General features: G+C 44.6%; 1 long non-coding RNA gene across 1 annotated transcript in view; it reads right to left on the bottom strand.

Annotated features, from left to right (window-relative positions):
- The window catches only part of LOC140430002 (uncharacterized), a 50,076-nt gene that overhangs the window by 12,567 nt on the left and 24,521 nt on the right, over positions 1-12,988 (bottom strand). The window contains exon 2 of the long non-coding RNA XR_011949266.1: positions 7,268-7,440. This is a non-coding gene — a long non-coding RNA (uncharacterized lncRNA). The remainder of the gene's footprint in view (positions 1-7,267; positions 7,441-12,988) is intronic.

Raw genomic sequence — 12,988 nt, 5'->3', positions numbered from 1 at the left:
CAGGCACCTGGGTTCAATTTCCAACTTGGGTGACTGTCAGTATGGAGTTTGTACTTTCTCCCCGTGTCTGCGTGGGTTTCCTCCCACAGTCCAAAGATGTGCGGGTTAGGTGGATTAGCTATGCTAAATTGCCAAAGATGTGTTGGTTAGCTGGGGTTACAGGGATAGGGTAGGCCTAGGTAAGGTTCTCTTTCGGAGGGTTAGTGCAGACTCAATGGGCCGAATGGCCTCCTGCTGTATTGCAGAGGTTCTATGGACAGACAAGTCAGAGTGGAAACAGAATGGAGAATTAAAAGGATTAGCGACCGGGAGCTGGGGGTCATCCTTCTGGAAAGAATGGAGGTTACCCGGCCACCCAGTTTGCATTTGGTCACCCCAATATGTGTTGATAAATGTCCCTTCTCCAACCATATCATTCTTTACCTTTCTCCAGTTCTGCAGTAGGATCATTTACACTCAAAACATTAACTCGTTCTTCCCAGAAATCTGCTGACCTGTGACCTGCTGAATTTATCCAGCATTTCTGCCAATGTGTGTTAATGTTGGAATCATGTTGCAATGGAGTCCATGCTTTAATGCTTTAAGTTTGTAATTGAGAGTAATTGCCGCCAACTGGGGAATGATTCGGGAATTATTGCAAGCGTCTAAAAAAATCAGTTTACATTGGGTGTCGGGGAAACAACAGAAATCTATGCCTTTACTCTGTAGACTTGGGAATAAACCAGGATTAAGGAAAAGACTGGCTTCAGACTCATCTTTTCCTCAATGTACAAACAATGACTATAACATGGTAGCAGAGGATGAACATTGAGATCTGGTGATTGGATGTTGAATAAGAAGATTTTGTCTCTGTCGGCTAAGACAAAAAAAAAGAAATATCGTACTCCTGGCATCCTCAGGTACAGAATGACTGAAGCAGGATGCAAATTCTTAAACAAAAACAGAAAATACTGGGCAATCTCAGCACGTCTGACACCATTTGTGGAGAGAAATGGGAGCTAATGTTTCGAGTCTGGATGACTCTTTATCTTTTGTCCACTTTTTTTTGGAGTCTGAAGCATATGTCAGCAATGAAAAAGTGAGGTGGAAATGCGGACATAGGTTATCTCATTATCCCGGAGGAACCTTTGGCATTGATATGAAATTGAAGTAAAGTACTTTTGGAACTGGATGTCTATGACTTGGATACTGAAGAAGGATTAACTCTTGGATTACAATTTTTGGATACATTTTACAAGACCAATGATTAGTTAAAAGCCTACAGTGGTCAACTTCAGAAATTTAAGAAGACAGGCAATCAGTCCATGGAAAAGTATATTATGGACTTTGATAAGTGGTCCAAGAAATTTGACGTTGAAACCCAGAGTCTGTACTTACATTCAAGGTACTGGATTGTGCATGGATTTCACACATAGTGTAAGAGGTGTAAACTCCCATTTACTCTTACTGTCAGTTCTTGACTTTAGGATTTTAAAAAGGACAAACTTACACAGGCACAGGGTTTTGGGCTCAACCATAAACATGTTTATTAACAAACAAAACTCCTAAAGCCCTAATACAAGAGTTCTAAATTAGTGTAATCATACCACATAACACTCAAAACCACAATTTATTAATATAAGCCTCCATGAAAAACCACAGGTAAAACCCCATGTTTCTGCCCAAACCTCAATTCATACCCCCTCAGGATTTAGTTGTTACCTTTAAACTATCTTCAACCTCAGCCCCAAATCCCCTTGTATCTGGCTGACACAACTCCCCACACAGTAGGTCGTTGCGGTGCGAGCTATAGGTCCATGAATCAGGTTGATGTTTCTTGACTCTCCTTGGTAACTGCAGTACAAGACTCTACTGTCTTGGCCTTTTTATTTCAAAACTTTATCAAAAATATCAAAGCATATTTCCTGGAGACATTCAGTTTGGATGGACAATGCTTAGCACCTTTTAATCTTGTTTAGCCTAGTCCTTGCCTTGGTCCAGACAAACACATTCATCACAATGTTGTTTCTACGGCCAAAACAATCGATCCAATTTCAGTTGTGATGTTTCTGGCTCCCAAGTTGATAACACATGCGATAAAGTCAATTTCTCCTTAGCTGTTGTTGATTTTTTTTGCATAATGGCTGTTGTCTGGGGCTATTAGCTCTGATGGTCTCCTAGTTTTTCAATATTAGATTGTCTGATGGCCATGGTTTTGTCTTTGAGATGGTAATGCCCCAGTGTCTTTTTTTTAAAATTAGTTTTTTAGGCGGGATCAGGAAGTCGACCCGCGGACGTCTGGGAAGACCCTCACCAATAAATTCTGGTGGAGAGGAAACCCGAGACACTACACGTGTAGTGTCTCCCACCCGCCCTCCTCCTCTAACCTAATAATAAAACCCATTGGTCTGAGGTAAGTACCATATTTTTATTATATTATTATTATTTTTTATAAAAATTTAATTTAGTTGTTAGCCAGATCTTGGTAGAAAGTTAGAGGAATGGCAGGGAAGGGAGTGCAATGTTCCTCCTGCAGGATGTTTGAGGTGAGGGATGCAGTTAGTGTCCCTGCTGATTTTACCTGCAGGAAGTGCTGCCACCTCCAGCTCCTCCAAGACCGAGTTAGGAAACTGGAGCTGGAGTTGGAAGAACTTCGGATCATTCGGGAGGCAGAAGGGGTCATAGATAGCAGCTTCAGGGAATTAGTTACACCAAAGATTGGAGATAGGTGGGTAACTGTAAGAGGGACTGGGAAAAAACAGTCAGTGCAGGGATCCCCTGCGGTCGTTCCCCTGAGAAACAAGTATACCGCTTTGGATACTTGTGGGGGGGACGACTTACCAGGGGTAAGCCATGGGGTACGGGCCTCTGGCACGGAGTCTGTCCCTGTTGCTCAGAAGGGAAGGGGGAGAGGAGCAGAGCATTAGTAATTGGGGACTCTATAGTCAGGGGCACAGATAGGAGATTTTGTGGGAGCGTGAGAGACTCACGTTTGGTATGTTGCCTCCCAGGTGCAAGGGTACGTGATGTCTCGGATCATGTTTTCCGGGTCCTTAGGGGGGAGGGGGAGCAGCCCCAAGTCGTGGTCCACATTGGCACCAACGACATAGGTAGGAAAGGGGACAAGGATGTCAGGCAGGCTTTCAGGGAGCTAGGATGGAAGCTCAGAACTAGAACAAACAGAGTTGTTATCTCTGGGTTGTTGCCCGTGCCACGTGATAGTGAGATGAGGAATAGGGAGAGAGAGCATTTAAACACGTGGCTACAGGGATGGTGCAGGCGGGAGGGTTTCAGATTTTTGGATAACTGGGGCTCTTTCTGGGGAAGGTGGGACCTCTACAGACAGGATGGTCTACATCTGAACCTGAGGGGCACAAATATCCTGGGGGGGAGATTTGTTAGTGCTCTTTGGGGGGGTTTAAACTAATGCAGCAGGGGCATGGGAACCTGGATTGTAGTTTTAGGGTAAGGGAGAATGAGAGTATAGAGGTCAGGAGCACAGATTTGACGTCGCAGGAGGGGGCCAGCGTTCAGGTAGGTGGTTTGAAGTGTGTCTACTTCAATGCCAGGAGTATACGAAACAAGGTAGGGGAACTGGCAGCGTGGGTTGGTACCTGGGACTTCGATGTTGTGGCCATTTCGGAGACATGGATAGAGCAGGGACAGGAATGGATGTTGCAGGTTCCGGGGTTTAGGTGTTTTAGTAAGCTCAGAGAAGGAGGCAAAAGAGGGGGAGGTGTGGCGCTGCTAGTCAAGAGCAGTATTACGGTGGCGGAGAGGATGCTAGATGGGGACTCTTCTTCCGAGGTAGTATTGTCTGAAGTTAGAAACAGGAAAGGAGAGGTCACCCTGTTGGGAGTTTTTTATAGGCCTCCTAATAGTTCTAGGGATGTAGAGGAAAGGATGGCGAAGATGATTCTGGATATGAGCGAAAGTAACAGGGTAGTTATTATGGGAGACTTTAACTTTCCAAATATTGACTGGAAAATATATAGTTCGAGTACAATAGATGGGTCGTTTTTTGTACAGTGTGTGCAGGAGGGTTTCCTGAAACAATATGTTGACAGGCCAACAAGAGGCGAGGCCACGTTGGATTTGGTTTTGGGTAATGAACCAGGCCAGGTGTTGGATTTGGAGGTAGGAGAGCACTTTGGGGACAGTGACCACAATTCGGTGACGTTTACGTTAATGATGGAAAGGGATAAGTATACACCGCAGGGCAAGAGTTATAGCTGGGGGAAGGGCAATTATGATGCCATTAGACGTGACTTGGGGGGGATAAGGTGGAGAAGTAGGCTGCAAGTGTTGGGCACACTGGATAAGTGGGGCTTGTTCAAGGATCAGCTACTGCGTGTTCTTGATAAGTATGTACCGGTCAGACAGGGAGGAAGGCGTCGAGCGAGGGAACCGTGGTTTACCAAGGAAGTGGAATCTCTTGTTAAGAGGAAGAAGAAGGCCTATGTGAAGATGAAGTGTGAAGTTTCGGTTGGGGCGATGGATAGTTACAAGGTAGCGAGGAAGGATCTAAAGAGAGAGCTAAGACGAGCAAGGAGGGGACATGAGAAGTATTTGGCAGGAAGGATCAAGGAAAACCCAAAAGCTTTCTATAGGTATGTCAGGAATAAGCGAATGACTAGGGAAAGAGTAGGACCAGTCAAGGACAGGGATGGGAAATTGTGTGTGGAGTCTGAAGAGATAGGCGAGATACTAAATGAATATTTTTCGTCAGTATTCACTCAGGAAAAAGATAATGTTGTGGAGGAGAATACTGAGCCCCAGGCTAATAGAATAGATGGCAGTGAGGTACGTAGGGAAGAGGTGTTGGCAATTCTGGACAGGCTGAAAATAGATAAGTCCCCGGGACCTGATGGGATTTATCCTAGGATTCTATGGGAGGCCAGGGAAGAGATTGCTGGACCTTTGGCTTTGATTTTTATGTCATCATTGGCTACAGGAATAGTGCCAGAGGACTGGAGGACAGCAAATGTGGTCCCTTTGTTCAAAAAGGGGAGCAGAGACAACCCCGGCAACTATAGACCGGTGAGCCTCACGTCTGTAGTGGGTAAAGTCTTGGAGGGGATTATAAGGGACAAGATTTATAATCATCTAGATAGGAATAATATGATCAGGGATAGTCAGCATGGCTTTGTGAAGGGTAGGTCATGCCTCACAAACCTTATTGAGTTCTTTGAGAAGGTGACTGAACAGGTAGACGAGGGTAGAGCAGTTGATGTGGTGTATATGGATTTCAGCAAAGCGTTTGATAAGGTTCCCCACGGTAGGCTATTGCAAAAAATACGGAGGCTGGGGATTGAGGGTGATTTAGAGATGTGGATCAGAAATTGGCTAGCTGAAAGAAGACAGAGGGTGGTGGTTGATGGGAAATGTTCAGAATGGAGTACAGTCACAAGTGGAGTACCACAAGGATCTGTTCTGGGGCCGTTGCTGTTTGTCATTTTTATCAATGACCTAGAGGAAGGCGCAGAAGGGTGGGTGAGTAAATTTGCAGACGATACTAAAGTCGGTGGTGTTGTCGATAGTGTGGAAGGATGTAGCAGGTTACAGAGGGATATAGATAAGCTGCAGAGCTGGGCTGAGAGGTGGCAAATGGAGTTTAATGTAGAGAAGTGTGAGGTGATTCACTTTGGAAGGAATAACAGGAATGCGGAATATTTGGCTAATGGTAAAGTTCTTGAAAGTGTGGCTGAGCAGAGGGATCTAGGTGTCCATGTACATAGATCCCTGAAAGTTGCCACCCAGGTTGATAGGGTTGTGAAGAAGGCCTATGGAGTGTTGGCCTTTATTGGTAGAGGGATTGAGTTCCGGAGTTGGGAGGTCATGTTGCAGCTGTACAGAACTCTGGTCCGGCCGCATTTGGAGTATTGCGTACAGTTCTGGTCACCGCATTATAGGAAGGACGTGGAGGCTTTGGAGCGGGTGCAGAGGAGATTTACCAGGATGTTGCCTGGTATGGAGGGAAAATCTTATGAGGAAAGGCTGACGGACTTGAGGTTGTTTTCGTTGGAGAGAAGAAGGTTAAGAGGAGACTTAATAGAGGCATACAAAATGATCAGGGGGTTGGATAGGGTGGACAGTGAGAGCCTTCTCCCGCGGATGGATATGGCTGGCACGAGGGGACATAACTTTAAACTGAGGGGTAATAGATATAGGACAGAGGTCAGAGGTAGGTTCTTTACGCAAAGAGTAGTGAGGCCGTGGAATGCCCTACCTGCTACAGTAGTGAACTCGCCAACATTGAGGGCATTTAAAAGTTTATTGGATAAACATATGGATGATAATGGCATAGTGTAGGTTAGATGGCTTTTGTTTCGGTGCAACATCGTGGGCCGAAGGGCCTGTACTGCGCTGTATTGTTCTATGTTCTATGTTCTATGTCGTTACATAGTATCGACTTGGTTTCGTTAGCAACATGTTTTGAAGATTAACCTGCCTCTGTGTGTTGACATTTTGCCTTTTTGTTTGCAATGCTCACATTATCATGATGAGTTTGAGGTTTTATATTGAATAATAGTCCAGTGGGAGGGGATTCCGACCCTACACTAGATAGACTTTTGGTATTGACAAAGGTTCAATTTCATGGAAAAGAGTCTCTCTTGGACCAAATAGCTGTTGCCCTGAAAATGATGCCATGGGTGCATAAGGTTAAAGAATATGAAAACTCTACCTGCTTTAGGTTTGGGGATGGCAACATGGTAAGTTGGCCTCCCATGCAAGATAGCTGGGCTAAGTATTTTCATTGATACTGATGTGGCTTCCAGTGAGATACCTTTATGGTTGAGCAAATCCTCAAGGAGAAAAGCACAGATGAAACTAGACATGGGGAATGACAAAGTACTTATATTTGAGAAAGTCGTAGATTTATGTTTCACTCGTTTTGGGCATTATTGCACAGTGTCAAGGAAGTGCCAGATGTAGAGGGGAAACTTTTGGACTTAAATAAGTGTGGCTATGGTTTCATAGGATTTACAGTGCAGAAGGATGCCATTTGGCCCATTGAGTCTGCACCGGCCCTTGTAAAGAGCCCAGTAACCCAGTAACCCCAGCTAGGGGCTGATTTAGTACAGTGGGCTAAACAGCTGACTTGTAATGCAGAACATGGCCAGCAGCGCGGGTTCAATTCCCGTACCAGCCTCCCCGAACAGGCGCCGGAATGTGGTGACTAGGGACTTTTCACAGTAACTTAATTGAAGCCTACTTGTGACAATAAACGATTATTATTAACCTTTTTGGACACTAAGGGTAATTTAGCATGGACATTCAAACTAACCTGCACATCTTTGGATGATGATTTTAGAGTGTGGTACTTTTCTGTTTGATCGGTCAAATGAAAGTTCAGTTGTCTTCAGCTGAAGGTAGATCCTGCAATGTTTTATTGGTACCATGGTGTGAAATCTCCAGGTATCTTTCTGATGCATGTTGACGTCTTCGAATGGAGTGGTACTAGTGAGTTGCAAAACAATGTTATTGACAAGATTTGAACAGACTTTAAAGTTGGGAGTCAGACTTATCAGGCCTTTAAACATGTTGGGTCGGAAATAAAATAGTATTGCTGTGAGGTTACTTTTCACCAGCAATCATATTTAGAAAATATTAGCCTGATCACAGTCAGTCGAGCTAGTTTCTCAAAGAAATGTGCAGATGCTTTCAAAGATAAGATGGAGCTGCTGCAAAATCTAATTGAATTGGCTAGTCACACAGGCAAGGCTGGATGCAAGTTTTGATGTCCCTTGAATTGAGCACTATAATGGAACATCACAAGCCCCTGAACACCTTACGAGCGAACAAAACATTAATGGAGAAGTGTGAAATTTCCATCTTTGGGTGACCTAAAAATATAAGATTGATTTTGTTTCGTGATGCCACTCATGCAAACCTTCATGATGGGTTTGCAAGTGCAACAGGTTTCATAATATTTCTTATGGGGGAAATGGGAAATGATGCCCCTTGGCTTGGGAAGACAAGAAAACATGGTGAATAGTAACAAGCTCCCTGGCTGCTGAGACTCTTGCACTTGTAGAGGCAGTTGACATAGCATTCTTCTTACCAAAAACATTTGGGGAACTTCTACATGGGGAAATCACAAAGGAAATGTCCCAATAGAATGCTATATAGACAATCATTCCCTTTGGGATAGTGTACACTCCACAAAGACAGTGAGTGAAAAAAAGATTACGACTTTCCATTACAAGTCTAAAACGAATGGTGGAATAAAAGGACATTTTCTGGCTGTTCTCACCAGCGGACCTTCCAGTCATGGCAGTGGTGCTCCCCTGCCATGGGTTCCCTGGCAGCAGATGGTGGGAACAACAGGAAAACTCGAGAGCGGTGGGACCAGAAGATTCTGCTGCCAGCCAATTAAAAGCCGCCTCTGCCGCTGCAAAACACACTGCAGGGGGCTCGTGGAAAATACCGCCCAAAACCTCGAAACTCAAATGGGCAGCACGGTAGCACAAGTGGCTAGCACTGAGGCTTCACAGCACCAGGGTCCCAGGTTCGATTCCCCACTGGTTCACTGTCTGTGCTGAGTCTGCACGTTCTCCCCGTGTCTGCGTGGGTTTCCTCCGGGTTCTCCGGTTTCCTCCCACAGTTCAAAGATGTGCAGGTTAGATGGATGGGCCATGATAAATTGCCCTTAGTGACCAAAATGTTGGGTTGGGGTTACTGGGTTACGGGGTTAGGGTGGAAGTGAGGGCTTAGGTGGGTCGGTGCGGACTCGATGGGCTGATTGGCTCCTTCTGTACTGTATGTTCTCTGTTCTATGTTCTAAGTAAGCCATCAGTTGTCAGGTTGTTTCACCACAATGAAGGTTTCTGGTGAAAAATTATCAGGAGTATTAGAAGAGGATTGACTCAGAGTGTGAGTATTAAATATGTGTGGCTTATTTTTTTATCTTTGGTTTTTCTTGTCTGAAAAGAAATTGCAATTGATAATTTTTTTCTTTTAAGAAAGAAGGGTGTCTTAATGTTGGAATTGTGCTGCAATAGAATGTGTGCTTTAAGTTTGTAACTGAGAGCAGCTGCTACCAATTGGGAAATGATTAGGGAATTATTGCAAGTATATAAAAACCAATTCCCACTGGGAGTAGGGGGAAACAAGATTAATCTGTGCCTTTAATCTGTAGTTTGGGAAATAAACCTGGGTTCAGCAAAAGACTGACTTCAGATTTATCCATTCCTCAATGTATGAACAGTGACTTTAACAATGTGGAGGAGTACAGAATTTGATCTCTTTAATGTTTATCCTACATCCTCTCTGTATCAGGACCTTGTGTCTCAAACTATTGGATTACCACCCAGTGCATGCACTGGCCACCAGAGCGATGAGATGGGATAATTCTGGGCTTTAAATCAGACTTCAATTCGATTTGTTTTGTAGCTTGTTTTAAACTGATGTTTGTATGTGGCAGCTTTTGCTCTAATCTAAGACTGGAAATTTTCTGCAACACATATGAATTTACGTCTGTCGTGTTAAAATGGTTTAACTTTAAAGTCCTAATATAGTATTTGACAGTCAAAGCAATAACAATCATGTATCACAGCATGAATAATAAGCCTCATTTAATAGCAGATTTACTGCAGATCTGCAGTTACCCTGATATTTTGGCACTCTAAGCAAACCCGATAAGGCTAACGAAGAACATTGAGTAATGCCTTTGCGTGGAATAATAAGCTATTATCATGCAAAAGGGCTTTTAATTCCATCATATTTTTGTAAAAGAAATGTTTTCATGTCATTTATTTGTGTTTGTTTTTAATTGTACATGAAAAATCATACTTTATTGCTCTACACAGCATTTACTTAATGCTGTTTCAATTGTCATGCTAATTTATGATCAAATAGAAGAGGCAGCATGAAAGAATTACAAAATCCTTACAAATCAGATTGACTGCACTAAAATTACTTTACAGTGCAAAAACTATAATCAGGAGATGTTTCCTTGCATAGCCACTAGCTTAGTTCCTGTTTAATTTTGGAAATTAAGGAGTGTCCCAGATTACTTGGTGCATATGCTCTGTTAAAATCTGGTGAAAACAAAAAGGATGTAGGTGGCAAAACTCGGGGAACTGCTGGCAAGCAACAAATTGCCTAGTGGGAAATTTTAATTTGTAAGTATCTTTCATTTTTCCCGCCAACTAAAATTACGCACGCAAAAGTTCAACCAGAGTGATGAAAATGATCACCAGTGCACTTAACATGGTTATGCACCACACTGCTTCATTATTTTATGAGACATGGAGTCTGAGGCCTGCTCATCACCCTGTTGACATACTGTAATCAGACCCGAAATGGGTCTGATTTTCTGACATGCACATCAGACTTGTGTAAAATACATCAAGAACTTGAGGATATCTAAATTAAGGGTGGATCAAAAAAAGTGGCTGGAGCCCCTGAGCAGTTGTTCAATCTCTGTACCTCAATGAAACTGGTGCTGTGAAGAAGGTCTTTATATCCTTAAGGAATGCTCATAGTTTGGCTCATTTAGGCATGCTAGAAGCCATATATATTTACAGACAGAGGGCGCACATCCACACATTACACATTTTTCAACTGAATAAAAGCTTGGAAACCACCATTCCCTGGTTCATTCCCCATGGCAATCCCTTGACCAGTCAGCGTTGACCTGCCTGGTTTGAATTTGAACAAAAGCTTGGCAATTCAATGTTGCTTGCGGCATTGCCATGACAAAACCTCTACCAATCAGAGTCCACTTGTCTATCTATCAGTACTCTCTTCTCATATTTTATACCATAAGGTATAGGAGCAGAATTAGACCATTCAGCCCATCGAGTCTGCTCCACCATTTGATCATGGCTGATACATTCCTCATCCCCATTCTCCTGCCTTCTCCCCATAACCCCTGATCTTCATATTAATCAAGTATATTAATCATATTAATCATATAACCCAGCACTCTGTACAGAAAACATCTGGAGGCATGGCTCACGCCATCACGCTGGCGGGGTTGTGCTGGAAGAAGCTGGCAGCCGAGAAGCCTGAGATCGGGGCGCCCTTTTTGGAGCTTGCCTCCAACTCCAATATGCACACAGGAGCCCACTGCCTGCAACACACACGGAGACCAACCCTGCTCTCCCCGCACCCCCGTTTGCAAAAAGCAATTGTAAACCTTGCTGACGTGATGTCACATAGGTGAAGGGGGGAATTCTAAATAAGCGGGGTGGACGATATGGCAGGGAAGCCTGCTAATTGTATTGAATGTGGTTCCCGGGCTTCCTGGGCAGGAACCTCATTATGTCACCGGTGGGGAATGGGGAGAATCGGAAAACGAGATCTCGCAGGCGAGATTCTCATTTCCCGAGTCTCGCAATCTTTTGCGCCCACCAACCCTCCTTGGACTCACGGCGAACGCAGATGCAAAATTATGGTATTTGAGGGCAGAATTGAAATTTGACAGGAGTGCAAAATGGCCAGTGGCTGGTTGACTGCCTGTTGTACGCACTGCCCAATTTTCCATTCCTTTGAAGCCAATGGAAAGGAATGTCAGACAAGATGACTGATTCACCATGACCTACCCAGCTGGTGAATTTCATTCTTATGCTTCCTGATGGTGGCCAACACAAGATTGTGAAAACTTCTGTAACCGGACATGGAAATCACATTCTGTAGAGGTAAAGATTGCTTAAAAGTTTTGTATCACTGAGTCTTTTGAAGCAACAGCTGCATATATTTGAAAAGCTGATTAGTGTGGATGTTGGAAATCTGAAATAAACACGAAGGAGCTTGTAAAAGTCCGAGCAGTGTCAGCACAGATAGAAACAGCTCTGTTTCTCTTTCCAGGGACGCTGCCAGACCTGCTGAGTATGTCCAACAATTCCTGTATTTGCCGTGTCTCTCCATTCACGGTGCACAGTTATAATATATAGGTCACAGAAGCCTCATTTACCCGGGTTAGGCTGTCACATGGGAAACAGAACCCGGGTTCGATCCCGGCCATGGGTCACTGTCCTTGTGGAGTTTACACATTCTCCCCGTGTCTGTGTGGGTCTCAACCCCACAACCCAAAGATGTGCAGGCGAGGTGGATTGGTCACACTAAATTGCCCCTTAATTGGAAAAAAATAATTGGGTACTCTAAATTTCTTTAAAATCTTTTGAAAAATGCTCCTTCAACTGCACCTTCCAAAGCTATGACCTCATAGAAACCCCAGAATGCAGAATGAAGTAATTTGGCCTATCGAGTCCGCACCGACCCTCTGAAAGAGCATCCTACCCAGCAGCCCCCATCCCCGCTTCACAAACCCGTAACCCCACCTAACCTTTGGACACCAAGGGGCAATTTAGCATGGACAATCCACCGAACGTGCACATCTTTGGACTGTGTGAGGAAACCGGAGCACACGGGGAGAAACTGCAAACTCCACACAGATAGTCACCCAAGGCTGAAATTGAACCCGAGTGAGGCAGCAGTGCTAACCATTTTGCCAACATGCCACCCACCACTATCATCTAGAAAGATAAGGGCAGCAAATGCTTGGAAGCACCACCACCTGCAAGCTTCTCTCCAAGCAACACACATCCTGATTTGGAACTAAGGGCGCAATTCTCTGGAATAATTTCTAAGTGTTATAGTGAGCAGGAATTGCCACGAGCTTCCCGGCGCTCAGTCCAGTGAGGCCGGCAATCCAGTTCAATGTTGATTGGTCCACTTAACGAAGCCTCACAGACTTCCCGCCGCAAATGAAGGCTCGCCAGCTGATTTGCTGGCACCGCGCTCACCAGCCCCCTGCTAACAAGACTGAGCAGCACTTAAACTGCACTTGCTCAGCCAACACCAGCCAGCTGGCAACAATGGCATCCAGGAGACCGGCCCCAACATTTGGGGATGCTGATCTGGGTAGATTCGTGGATGCAGTGAAGGCCAGGAGGGATGTCTGTTCCCCCCCGAGAGTCCCGGAGAGTGAGCCACAAGGCAGCCAGTGCTGCTGTGTGTTGAGGTGGCGGCGGTCGTAAGCTCGAGTAGTATGACCAAG

The sequence above is a fragment of the Scyliorhinus torazame genome, chromosome 9, assembly GCF_047496885.1.
Source record: "Scyliorhinus torazame isolate Kashiwa2021f chromosome 9, sScyTor2.1, whole genome shotgun sequence".
Lineage (NCBI taxonomy): Eukaryota > Metazoa > Chordata > Chondrichthyes > Carcharhiniformes > Scyliorhinidae > Scyliorhinus > Scyliorhinus torazame.
This window is presented reverse-complemented; position numbering and strand designations above follow the sequence as displayed.